The sequence below is a fragment of the Globicephala melas genome, chromosome 2 (genome assembly GCF_963455315.2).
Source record: "Globicephala melas chromosome 2, mGloMel1.2, whole genome shotgun sequence".
NCBI lineage: Eukaryota > Metazoa > Chordata > Mammalia > Artiodactyla > Delphinidae > Globicephala > Globicephala melas.
In genome coordinates this window covers 140744287-140757832 of record NC_083315.2, presented here as the reverse complement: position 1 = coordinate 140757832, position 13546 = coordinate 140744287, and the positions used below count along the sequence as shown (strand labels likewise).

The 13546-nt window shown below is 50.2% G+C and overlaps 1 protein-coding gene across 7 annotated transcripts in view; it reads right to left on the bottom strand.

The window, feature by feature from the left end:
* Nucleotides 1–6633, bottom strand: part of PLEKHG3 (pleckstrin homology and RhoGEF domain containing G3) — a 44748-nt gene extending 38115 nt beyond the window's left edge. For 5 of the 7 annotated variants that reach the window (XM_070044978.1, XM_070044977.1, XM_070044979.1 and 2 more), the window contains exon 1: nucleotides 4305–4431. The gene's annotated coding sequence lies outside the window, so the exon portion shown is untranslated. Of the gene's footprint in view, nucleotides 1–4304; nucleotides 4507–6514 lie in introns of those variants that run through there. The other 2 variants (XM_060294903.1, XM_060294907.1) reach the window with 2 other exon arrangements.
* Between the last annotated feature and the right edge of the window lie 6913 nt (nucleotides 6634–13546).

Below are 13546 nucleotides of genomic sequence, written 5' to 3'. Positions count from 1 at the left end.
GAGCCAGGGCCAGGCCCCCAGGAAACCGCTCACCGCAGCTTTTGACCGCAGGCTTTGAGATCAGGTCCCTCCCTTTAAGGGACCGGTTCCAGCAGAGAGGGGAAGAGACGCCTCAGAATGCCTGGGTGGAAGCAGTGCAGAGCTGAGCAGAGTCCAGCCGGACTCTGAGCACTCATAGTGCCTGTCCATTCTGTTACTCTGGTCCATGGTGGACACAAAATTCTGGTCCATGGTGGACACTTCTTGAAACTTTTTCTGGGGCTGCCTCTAGGCCTTCATCAGAATCCTCTTGCACCTCTGCAGGCTCTCCTAAAACAGCTCCACCCATCTGCCCAGCTTTCCCCCGCCCCTCCCTCGTTTTCACCATCCCTTTCTCTCCCTCTCTGAGCGTAATTTATCTACAGGACGTTGGGGGAGGGGCAGATAGTCTTCCCAGCTGTGAGACAGAGAAGCCAGGAACGAAGGTGTGATTCATCTGGGCTGCTTGGAAGCAAGGGGAATTCCAGAGCAAGGGAGAAGAATCAGGGCTGCCCCCAGTTCACCCTGTCAGCAGGGGAAGCAGCACACACACCTGGGAGGCCCACATCCTCAACCCCCCGAGAATCTAGGATATGGCTGAAAAGCCCCACCAACTAGAAAGTCTGCACTAACTAGGGTTTCGATTTTCACCTGCCTCTAATTCCCCACTTGCCTAATTCTTCAAACGGAAAGCTTTTCATTTAGGAATGGCATGAAATATCTTGGGCTACCCCTGCAGAATTTGGTTGGAGAAATAACAAAATAAAAGATTATCACTTACTGATGACCTCTATAGGCTCTGCTAAGCCTTTAACACACGTTAGCTCATTGTTCAGTCTCACTTACTGATGACCTCTATAGGCTCTGCTAAGCCTTTAACACACGTTAGCTCATTGTTCAGTCTCACAAAGCCGTATGTGATAGGTATGATGACTAACTCCATTTTACTGGTGAGAAACACAGGCTCAAAGGAGTTTAGCACCGCAGGGCTAGTAAGCTGTCAAGCCCTGCAGTGAGTTGCTTGAACTGGGTTACAAGAAAAGGAAACCAGAGGGCCTTCCCTGGTGGCGCAGTGGTTGAGAGTCCACCTGCCGATGCAGGGGACATGGGTTCGTGCCCCGGTCAGGTAAGATCCCACATGCCGCGGAGCGGCTAGGCCGGTGAGCCATGGCCAGCGAGCCTGTGCGTCCGGAGCCTGTGCTCCGCAACGGGAGAGGCCACAACAGTGAGAGGCCCGCGTACCGCAAAAAAAAAAGAAAAGAAAAGAAAAGAAAAGGAAGGGAAACCAGAGATGAAGAGAAACTCCTCCTTCAGGTATTATCAAATAGCCCTTCCTCGGGATGCGCCCCAGCCCACCCCATCTAAAATGCCATCTCACCCCCTCCATGACAATTCACATCCACCCTCCCTATCATGTTGCTCTGCTTATCATTAACTTGCTTTCCACTATCTGTCTTGCTTATTGACAGCTTCCCCCCACCAGAAGCCAGCTCCATGAAGTCAATGACTGTCGTATATTTTGTTCATTGCTGTGTCCTCTGCGTCCAGCATTCATATATAGTAGATGCCAAAAAAACTGCTGAATGAATGAATGAATCCTTTAAAATAGAACTAAGAAGTGTGAGTGTAGGAAGAGAAAGAGCATGACCCATCCATTCAGGGGAGGAAAGATGAGAAAAGATGGTGAGAGAATCTGGCCAGGGGCAAGTTGGGGGCTCCAGCTGGGGCCTACAAGAGGAAATGAAGGTCTGCCAGGTCCCCTGTGGACTCCAGTAAAGCCTTCCTGCTGGCAGGAGTGATTTCCAGCTGCCAGGGTCCCAACCTGAGGGCTTCTGCTGGGGAGGGCGGGCTTGCAACCCTGAAACAAAGGCCTATGGACATGCAGCTGGCCAGAGAGGCAGGACTGAGCAATGGCCTGGGCCAGAGTGGCAGCCTGGGATGGGGAGAGGGGGGCAAATGAGGAGCTGAAGACAGCCTTCAGTGCAGCTGCAAAGGCAGCACCCTCCCAATGCCCAGAGTCCCCTCAACCCTCAACACAACAGGGTTGATCTCCTGATTAACCCTGATCTCCTGATTAACCCTCCAAAGTCAGTGCTCAGCCTGGGCTTGTAGCAACCCCCAGACTTGGAACCAGAGCCTTCACAATGTTCTGAGAGGAGAGTGGAGGTGAAGGGGCAAGCCATACATCTGGAACACAGCTCCTTTTCCCCTCCTGCCCTGGCCATCCCTCAGGCCATGGCCTTTGGCCACCTCCAGGGTAAACACAGTGATCCTGGGAGAGCTGTGGATTTGGTAAGGCAAATGTTTACCCTGGAGCTATTACAGGCCAGGGGTGTAAACATCCACCATTGGCTCCTGGTATCTACCGTCTCCTTGTGGCACACATGGGACGTATCCAGTAAATTGTAAAGCTCTTGAGGGCCCCTCCTAGCCACCGTGAGCCCTTCATTTTGTATAGGAGTTTATGCAGCACTTTCCACGTATGTGGCTTCCTTTGATCCTTACCACAGCCTCTGTGAAGAAAAGCAGGCAAGTCCCCAACTCTACTCATGTGGAAACTGAGTCAGAAAAAAGTATGTGACTTGCTCAGGTCACGTTGGGAAAAGCATGGATTAGACCACGAGGAAATCTGAGTTCTGGTCCCTGTTTGGCCAACAGGAGCCAGGCTCCAGTCACGTCACATCTCTGGGCTCTGCTGCCTGCATGTGTAAATGGCCTAGGCACATGGGAGGTGCCTTCCAGCCCAGATGACTCTAGAAATCTGATGCCATATACAGTAGAGCCAGGACTAAAGCGGAGGCAAAATCCTGTGCTGGGCTCCCATGCCAGTGCTCTTCCCACTCTCCCCAGTGTGCCACTTCTAATAAAACGCAGTAGAAAAGCCCAAGGCAGCTCTTAAGCAAACCACTTCCTCTGCTTCTAGGACTTGGTTTACCCCACGCAGACTCCCTGTCCCATCCCCAGAGCAAGACATCCAGGGATCTAAGGGGTTGCCCAGCCTTCTGGGAAGGGAGTGCAGGCAGCAGAGACAAAGGAGTATTAACAGCAGGAGATGAGATGAGGCATCCCAGGCCCACAGGGAAGAGGGTAAACAACAGAGGGAAGGGGTACACCTTTTTTGGGTTCTTACTCCCTAGGTTTTCTGCTGGAAATGGTTAGGGTGAAGTCATTCCCAGCTACGTCACTCAGGATTCCACTCCCAGTCCAGCAAAGGCGAGGCTAGAAAGGCACTTGCCTTAAGGGAGGCCGGCAATGTGCTCAGTGGGGAGCCCTCGGGGCTGTCATTACTCTCCCTCATTATTTCTTTGAGCAAGGTTGGTGTGACTGAGCTGCGTGCAGAGGCAGGGCTGAGGAGACTCTGGGAACCCCCTGTCCAGGGTTCCCTGTAGGACGATGCAATCCGGATCGCCTCCTGGGGGCCCCAGAACAGGAGACAGGCAAGTGACTTCCGAGGGTGAAACTCTTACAGTGGCCGCTATAACACCGCCCCACCCCAGGCCACACCCCTCCAGCCTCCCACCATTACATTTCCCACTCCGTTCTTTCTTTTGTTTTAAAAAGCAGCTCCAAAGAGTAAAAGTAGCTACCTAAAAACGTCTTGAAATTTTCGAGTTTGCACGCCTCCTCCTAGCGTTCCAAACCAAAGGGCTGCGAATAAGGAGAAAATCAACCAAACCGGTTTCGGGAGTGGGTGAGGTCGAGGGAGGCAGTGGCAGGCAGTGGCTTCTGTGCTTTCGGCTCCCCGACACCCCACTGCTGGCACCCACTCTAATCCCTCCAGGACGCGTGAGATTCCCAGAGCGAGTACTGTGTGACACCAACCCGGAACAGGCTGCTGGCGCCTTTGGGCTCCCGGGACCAGAGGCTCGGGTCCTTCCCCAGAAGAGTCCACCCCTCCCGGGCCCACAGTCCGAGGCAAGGACCAGCCCTCGGGCAAAAGAGCGCGCAGTGGGCGCGGGTGGGCGCCGCCTCGAGGGCTTCCCGGGTTTCAAACTGCGCCTCTTGGGAGTCACGGGGCGCATTCGCTCCTTTCGTTTCCGGGGTGGGGGCTAAAGGACAGAAAAATGTCTCCTTGCACGAGCCTCCCGCGCTCCAGCCCTCGGCCTGGAGGGTCGCCCTGGGAAGAGCCCACGCGGCCCCGGGCCCCTCTCTGCCGCGCCGAGTCCTCACCCCGCAGGGGGCTGGGGCGGGTGCCCGGGAGGGCGAGAGCTTCAAAACCACTCCGGGCACTGCCGCTCGGCCCGCTGCGCCCGCAGAGGACGCGGGGAGAACCGACGAACACTCACCGAGCAGCGGCCGCCCGGCTGGATCCAGAACGCACGGCGCGCGAAGCCACCCAGGTGCCGCCGCAACGCGGACGCGAGTTTGAATGTCGCTCCGGGAAGGGGCCGAGGCTGCCGGCCGCTCCCGCCCACGGCCAGCCCCTTGGCGGCCGGGGCGCGGCCAGCTGCTAGCGCGGCCCCCGGGGACCCCAGCCCGCGCGCGCCTTCCAGCGCCCGGCAGGAAGTCGGGGCCGAGCAGAGCGGCAGCAGCCGCGGGAGGGGACAGGGAGGGCGGACCAGGAATTTTTCCAGTGGGTGGAGACTCGGGCCAGCGACTGGAATCCCGCGATTGGCGGCTCGGCGGGGGACGGGGGCAACCTCGCGGCGCTGCGAGCTGGAACCCGGGGTAAAGGCTGCGGCGGCGGGAGGGGGGCTTGCGCGCCGCTAATGATTAACGCCCGCGGGTGGGGCGAGCGCGCGGCCCCGGCGGTGTCCTCCCGGCCGAACGCTAGCCGCCCCCGAGCAACCTAGATGCACTAAGACACAAAGACGCACGGGGTGGGAGTGGGGGGGAACACACAGTGGTGTCACAGACCTGATATCACTGCCTCCCAAGAGGTCACCGGACGGCCAAAACAGCCCCCTTTGTACGGACAGGAAAGGGGGCTTCCAAGTGAGTCCTTAGCTGGGATCGGACTTGGGAGTCCTGATCCTACCAGAGCAGGTCACCTCGGCTTTTCTGAGCCAGAAACTCACGTCTTGAATTCCTCACCGAAATTCGGTTCCCGTGACCCTTTACAGATATAAATCCAAACCTCCGAGAAGCTGACAAGAAAGAGATGAAGAAGCCGATAACTTGGAGGGAGTCCACCACGAGACTGTTAGGTGGGAGAAGCAAGAGGCAGAAACCCGTGTAAATAAAGGACCCATTTTGGTAAAACGAAGAGAACCTGTCTCCTGTTTTTATGTCTGTCTGTAATCACGTGGGCATCGAAAGGTGCACACCTGGAAAGTGAGGGGCTGAGGACGCGACAGGGACACTCAATAAGGATCGGCTGCGTTTTGAGCAAGAGCATAAACTTTAAAACCCGAAGTAATTCATCAATAAATGTACTGAAAAAAAGATGCTATCCCAGCACAGGACAGGGGAAGAGAAGCCCAGGATGGGAGGAGGGATGGGACACTGACATCAGAACCGCTGGGTATACTTGACATCCAGTAGAGGTAAGTGTGTCTAGTAAACGCCTAATATTCACGTTAAAAAACAAAATAAGCAAAAAAAAAAAAAAAAAGCCAAAAAGGAAAAGAAAAAAAGTTACTCCAGGCAAATGCAAGCCCTAGGTGATTTACAGGGAGGGGAGGGGCGTGCGCGGAAGGAAATGGCTTTCAGGTGACTTTGAAACTGGATCCTGGCGGAGGGTGGGGTGAAGACAGCGGGGCTCCCCTGGCTACCCGCGGCGGGGGAAAGTGGTAGGCGCTGGGCCGGATCGGCCCGGGAAGCTAGACGCACATTCCTCAGAGAGGGAGGGTCGCACATTCCTCAGGGAGGGAGAGCCTCCTCCAACCTAGCAGAGCACTGCCCTCGCCGACTGCGAAGGTGAAAGAGATTGCGAAGGCGGGTGCGGGGTGGAGGGGGTCGGAGGTAAACAGCAGCCACGGGCTCTGCCAGATACAGCCCGCCAGGCTCCGGACTGGGGGGTGCGGAAAGTGAGAAGCCCCAGTCTCCTCCTAACTTCCAGAGACAGTTCAGCCTCAGGCTTCTGCCGTTCTTTAATCCTGCTTTCTTCTCTGATCACCCGAATCCTATCAATCCCTTCCTGCCCATCTCAAATTCCAGCTTCCAAAGAAGGCCTCTGACTTAACTAAGCCCTCGGTGAGCAGCACCCCTCAGCCAGGGCAGGTAATCGCGTTACTGACAGTGATAATAACTAATTTAGTGAATGCTTACCATTTGTAGGGCTCCTGCTATGCTATTTACAAACATTGTCTCCCTCCATCCTCACCTCCGCCTTGTGAGCTAGTGTTAACGGAAATCAGCTTCATCTGCTTGCCGCTGGAAAGCCAATACTCCAGAGACAAGTGTTGGTTGGAAAAGAAATGTTGCTTTATTCAAGAGGCTGGCAACCTGGGGAGATGGCACGCTCCTGCCCAAAAACCAACGCTAGAGATTCTGCTCGCCCAGGAAAGTTTTTAAAGGGAGAATCATCAGGGGAGGGGGTCAGATTCTTTCTTACCTTCCACTGTGTGCAGACTTTCTTCTGATTGGTTGGTGATGAAGTAACAGGGCAGTGTTCCAGGAATCTTGTGCTCAGCCTGAAGTTACCATCCTCCACCTGGATGGGGGCCTTAGTTCCTGCAGAAGAACTCAGAAATATTGTTATGTGTGTTCCTTGAGTTGGAAACCGGACCCTGCCCCATGGCTGCACTATTGTTTCTTGAGTGCTCCTCCTGTGTTTCTGCACTCCCTTCCCTGATCAGCAGCTCTTTCAATCTGCCCTTTGGAACTCAAGGAAGATCCAGGACGCTGCATGAAGCCTATTTCCTGCAAACAAGAAATGGAGAACACAGAAAGGATTTGTACCCAGGAGGGCCCCACAGGGTCTTGCTCCGTTTCACTAGTAAGTATCCTTATCCCCATTTTACAGATGGGATAACTGAGGATAAGAAGAATCTAGCCACTTGGCCAAGATCACATAACCAGAAAAAGCCGAGCCTGACAAGATCCCAGATAGGCCCAACATTTGAGGGCTTACTATGTGCTGGCCGTTATTCCAAGTCCTTTATATGAACAATTGCAGTCACAGAAGAAGAAAACGAGGCAAAGTCACACAGCTAGTGTATGGTAGATCTCAGATTCATAATAGGGGAATGCTTCTCTTCACCATTATCTATTCTGCTTTCTTTTTGACACTTGTTATTCAGTTCACGGCTTGATTATAATATCTTGCTCTGTTTCTACTTGTTTTAATGTATATCTTATTTCTTAAAAAGAGTGTAATCTTTCCTTGTGGCAGAAGTCATATAGGATGTACTCAGCAGAGCAATACTGAACTCAAATGAAATAACCCAAACAGTTTGTGAGAAATTACACAATCTCACTCCTAAGAATAAAACTCTGTCTGGGCCCAGGAGCTCTAGACCGAAGCCACTCCACAGTGCAGAGCCTCTCCTTCCGCCCTTTGCTTTAGCGGCCTCACCCTCTCTTCTATTAAGTCATTTATTATTATAATAACACCTTGTGCCTCAGTGATGTCTTTAATCCAAGATCTCAAAAGTATTCTAACTCATCTTCAAAGTACCCCCACTGAGTTGGGGAGATGGACATATTTTCCCCTATTTTATGGGTGAGAAAACCAAGACAACACAGAGCTGAAATGACTCACTATGGAAATCAATGGCAGGGTTTCTTCTCCCGGCCCTTCCCCTCCTCCTTCCGAACTCTTGGCTGCCAACATTTGCATGAAAATTTCAAATCCCAGAGACAAAGGCCATTGAGTTTTCACAATAAAGGACATTTCCAAACTGTCATCTCAGCTGCTCTATTGTGGTAGACCTCAGGAGAGGGAGGGGAATGTAAACACGGTGAAGGTCCCCTGGGGCTCTGTGCTTCCAGCCCAGAGAAGGAGCAAGAGCTAGCTGGCTGGGTGGGGAATGAAATCCCAAACTTGGAGGAAATCCCTGTCAAAGGCAACCTCAATGTAAACCACCGCCAAACTTAGAGGTCTCAAAGCTTCCAGAGTTTCAAGGTGCATTTTATTTTCTTTTATTTTTTTATTTATTTATTTTTTTGCGGTACGCGGGCCTCTCACTATTGTGGCCTCTCCCGCTGCGGAGCACAGGCTCCGGACGCGCAGGCTCAGCGGCCATGGCTCACAGGCCCAGCCGCTCCGCGGCATGTGGGATCTTCCCGGACCGGGGCACGAACCCGTGTCCCCTGCATCGGCAGGCGGACTCTCAACCACTGCGCCACCAGGGAAACCCCACGGTGCATTTTAGCAACACTTCCCAAAGTGTGAGTCACAAGCCACAACAACAACAAAACAGATAAATTGGACATCAGCAAAACATAAAATTGTTATGCCTCAAAGGACATCAAGAAAGTGAAAAACTGCAAAGGATGGGAGAAAGATTTTGCAATCATATATCTGATAAAAGACTGCATCTAGAATATGTAAAGAATTCCTACAACTCAATAATAAAAAGGCAAATAGCCCCAATTGTAAAATGGGCAAAGGACCTAAACAGACATTTCTCCAAAGAAGATATACAAATGGCCAATAAGCACATGAAAGATAATGTCATTAGCCATCATGGAAATGCAAATCAGAAAAACAGTGAAATATCACTTCATACATTTTAGGATAGCTAAAATCAAAAGCACATAATAATAAGTGTTAAGGAAGATGTGGAGAAATTAGAATTCTTATACACTGTTTGTGAATGTAAAATGGCGCAGCCACTTTGGAAAACAGTCTGGCAGTTCCTCAAAAGCTTAAACTTGGAGTTACCATATGACCCAACAATTCTACTCCTTAGGTATATACCCAAGAGGAATGAAGACATCTGTCCACACAAAACCTTGTGCACAAATGTTCATAGCAGCATTATTCATAATATCCAAAAGGTAGAAACAACCCAAATGTCCATCAACTGATGAATGGATAAACGAAATGTATATCCATACAATGGAACATTATTCAGTCATAAAAATGAATGGGGGCTTCCCTGGTGGCGCAGTGGTTGAGAGTCTGCCTGCCAGTGCAGGGGACACGGGTTCGAGCCCTGGTCTGGGAGGATCCCACATGCCGCGGAGCAGCTGGGCCCGTGAACCACAACTACTGAGCCTGCACGTCTGGAGCCTGTGCTCCTCAACAAGAGAGGCCGCGACAGTGAGAGGCCCGCGTACCACGATGAAGAGTGGCCCCCGCTTGCCGCAACTAGAGAAAGCCCTTGCACAGAAATGAAGACCCAACGCAGCCAAAAGTAAAATAAAATAAATAAATAAATGAAATGCATTTCCATTAAAATAAATAAATACTAAAAATATTTAATATACTAAGAATCATTGAATTGTATACTTTAAATGGGTGAATCATGTGGTATATGAAATATATCTCACTAAATTTGTTAATTCTTTTTTACATGTGCCATTCATACATGTTCCAGAGTTACCCAGGCTCCCTATAATCAAAACCTATCAGAATCCTACCAGAATCTTCGGCGGGCAGGACCCAACTCAGCATTTCCCCAGAGCCCACTGAATGAAGTTCACTGTGCCTTACAAGACAGTGATTCAGAGCCATGTGGCCCCCAGGCTTCCTGAAATGAGTAGAATGGAGAGTCTGTAACTAACTCTGAAAGGGCAGTGGCCTGGGCAAGGGGCAGTGGGGGGATGGGAGTTGCTTCCTGAAGTTCTTTATCAATAACTTCTTTCCCTCAGTCTGGACTCCTTAAGTGTCAGAAAAATCTGACATCGGAAAGGGGAAGAAAGTATGGGGCAAAGGAGAGGAAGGCTTGTCCCCGCCTTACTACATTCAAGCTCGTAACCACTGCTGTGGGGAGCTCTCGAAGGGAATGAGCTGTTTGAGTTTGAGTCTGCAAGAGAAACATTTGCCAATCACCTGTGGTGTTTCAGGAACCCTGGAGTGCACGTGAACCGTTTGTGGAGATCACTTATGTTCACCTTTGTTATCAGTAGATAAAGGAGCTGTAAGTCAGCATTTACAACACCTGAGAGCTGAGAGCTGGAACTAAGACATCAGCCTTTGATGAACTAGGGGTGATTTATACACAGACATGCTATTCCTTCTCTGTCCCAAAGGCCAGAAGTTTTTCTATTTGCATCACATCACTACCTGTGGGTGAATGAAGTGTAAACATGGAAGTCAAGCTTTACCCAGTCTAATGTTAAAGTGAAAGATTTTCTGAGGTGGGTTAAGAAACTATTAGCTGAGATGGTGTTTTGAGTTGTCTGAGTACTTCCATTTATCCATGTGGTTAATGTCCTAGAAGACTTGCCACTTCTACCTGAGATTTTTCAGACCTGGGTGTTCATAAAAATCACCTGGAAAGTTTCCGACTCAGAAACAGACCCAAGGAATCTGCATTTTTTTAACAAGCAAGTGAGTCAGATGCAAGAGAGATCCATTGACCACACTTTAAAAAACATTGGTCTGAATTCTGCTTTGTGTCTTTTCCCCTCCCGGTGCTTCCTCTTCCTCCCCTGAAACACAGGACTCAAGATAAAAACCCTGCAATCCCTCCCTGTGCTCCAAAGATAAAAGGGTATGGCTTTTAAGACTTCATGATGTTGGAATAAATCAGGCTATTATATTTAATCAGATGAAAGGGTTCCACCTTGATTCCATGTGAAATGCTTAATCTTCAACACCTTGGTGACAAGCAGGGCGGGGTGCACCCACCAAGTACTATACTGTAACTTTCAGAAAGCAAATTAATAAGAGCTTGATTAGGAGGTCATTGCCCAGTTACCTACAGATGGAGGCAGTTCTTCCTGACTGTAATTTTGGTTGTTGATGTTTTCCTCCTAGGCAGGGCCTTTATGGGTTCCCCGCCTTCTCCGTCTTATCCAAAGAGGACAGAGCAGCTGTGCCAAGGCAACAGTGGAGCCCAGATCTGCATACCCTTCCTCTGGTTTCTGTGCCAGACCATGCAGGAAACATGGGTTATTTATAACCAGATTAGGACAAATGGGACCAGGTCCACCTAGTTTCCTAAACCACCGGCATCTCCTCCAGAGGCAATGAAGAATCGACCCAAGGGTGGATGGAATAACTTTGTTTCTCCACCTGAGCAGTGACCAGGCTCCCAGACCCCACTTGGTCCTATCCTATTATTGGCTGCCAGGCACTCCCATCAGAATCTCAGATCCTTTCATAAGCAGTGCTTTGTGGAGGTCAGACTTGCCTGCTCTCTTTTTTACTTTCCTGCTATATAACTGCCTTCCTATCAGTCTTAAAAGATTTCCAGGGTTTTTTCCAATCCTGAAAATCTTGGATTCTACCATCTTAAGGAACCCCATACTGGATCATTCAGCTACAACAAGCTCTCTTTTCCCTTCACCTCCAAGCTTGTCCAGGGAGAGAAACCTGGCTTCATAACTCCTGATTCTATGATCCAAATACTCTTATCTCAGGCCTGTGGGTATCCTCAGCCTGTGGTTGTTATGGGAATAACATAATGCCAGGTGTAGTCAACCATCCTTTGAGGATTGCCCAACAACCCTTTGAGGCAGGTAATAGTTCTCTCCCATTTTACAGATGAGAACATTGAGGCTCAGAGAGGTCAAGTCCCAGGTCCCAGGTCATGTGGTCCTTAATGGCAGACCTAGGACATATTCCCAGGCCCCTCTGTCCTAAACTCATCCTCTTAACCACCATCAGGCTACCAAATACACCACCCCAGCTCCCAAGGAGTCACTAGACCCAAGCAGAGAAGGTGGAAGCAACTTAAGCAAATTAAACCCAAGATAAGAAAGGCAGACTTCCCTGGTGGCACAGTGATTAAGAATCTGCCTGCCAATGCAGGGGACACGGGTTTGAGCCCTGGTCTGGGAAGACGTCACATGCCGCGGAGCAACTAAGCCCGTGCTCCACAACTACTGAAGCCCGCGCACCTAGAGCCAGTCCTCCGCAACAGGAGAAGCCACAGCAATGAGAAGCCCGCGCACCACAACGAAGAGTAGCCCCTGCTCGCCGCAACTAGAGAAAGCCTGTGTGCAACAACGAACACCGAACACAGACATAAATAAATAAATTAATTAATTAATTTATAAAATTAAAAAGAAAAAAAGAAAGAAATGCCCCCACCCTGTTTTGCCCAACCAAAGCGGTATGAATTGCCTTACAATTCACCAGAAAGCCTCTAGACTCATAAGTGAGTTACAGACTTGTTCCAGGGGATGGAAAATTGAACGATGGGAGGAAAAGGAGGAATGCATTCAGGGTCATAAAGCAGAGGGGGGGGCAGGGGGGGAAGCAAAAAGTCTCTAAATACTTGTGACGTGACGTCTCAAGCTAGCCGGCTATAAAAGGTGAGGCAGGGCCTTTGCCTGGAAACCACAGACTTTTAAGCCCTAATCATAGCTCTGCTGCCTGTTCCCAAAGAATGGTCCCGCTGCTAAAACTCTAGAACATCCTGTCCTGTCTGCCCCGGAGAGAGACAGAGGGAGGAAAACTGAATTTTACCAAGTGCTGCTGAAGGGAGTGGAGAGTTCGTCTCCTTCCTGCTGGGCTCAGTGACTCCTGCAGAATTGACTCCAGAACTTTCCTCAGCCCCAGCTGTCCTGCATGCCGCCCCTCCTCACTAAATCTCACAGGTCCTACTACAGTGCTCTCCTTCCCCCGGCTCACCTGCATCCCTGTGGCCCCAGGGAAGGGTACCTTCCCAGATATCCAGACCAAGAATGAGGGCTTTGCAGTCCCTCTGGAAGCAGGATGGTTAAGAGCAACTGACTTTGGGGTCACAGACCTGAATGCTAACTCTGCTTCTTAGGCGAGCCATGTAACCTCTCTGTGCCTTATTTTCCTCATCTGAAAATAGAGTGAGTAGTAGCTCCTATCTCATAGGGTGTTACTCAGGAATAAGTGAGAAAATATCTGTAAGGTACGTAGCACAGTTCCTAGTCTACAGAAAGGGGTAACTAATAATGTTATTTTTATTTCTGCTTCTAGATGTTAGGTTCCCAAGCCCCACACCTCAATATCCTACCTTCCCTAATGCCACATCATGTCAAAGAATCTTACAACTGGAAGAGACCCTAGAAGTCACCTAATATAAGTATTTTCTCCTCTAGGAAATTCTCGCACATATATATCTCTAAGAATGAGATAATATCAGTAAAGTACTTAGCATGTGCCTGGGATATAATAAATGCTTGGTAAGTGTTTGGGTTTGTGAGAGTTAATTTTATGTGTCAACTTGACTAGATTACAGGATGCCCAGACATCTGGTTAAATGTTGTTTTTGGTTATCTGTGAGGATATTTCCAGAAGAGATTAGCATCTGAACTGGTGGACTGAGTAAAGTGTATTGCCCTCCCCAATGTGGGGCCTGCATAGAGCAAAAAGGTGAAGGAAGTTTGAATTCTCTCTCTGCCTGACTGCTGACCTAGGACATTGATCTTCTCCTGTCCTCAGCACTCCTGGGTCTTAGGCCTTCAGACTTGGACTGGAACCTACACCACTGGTGCTCTGGCTCTCAGGCCTTCCAACCACACCACCAGCTTTCCTGGGTCTCCAGCTTGG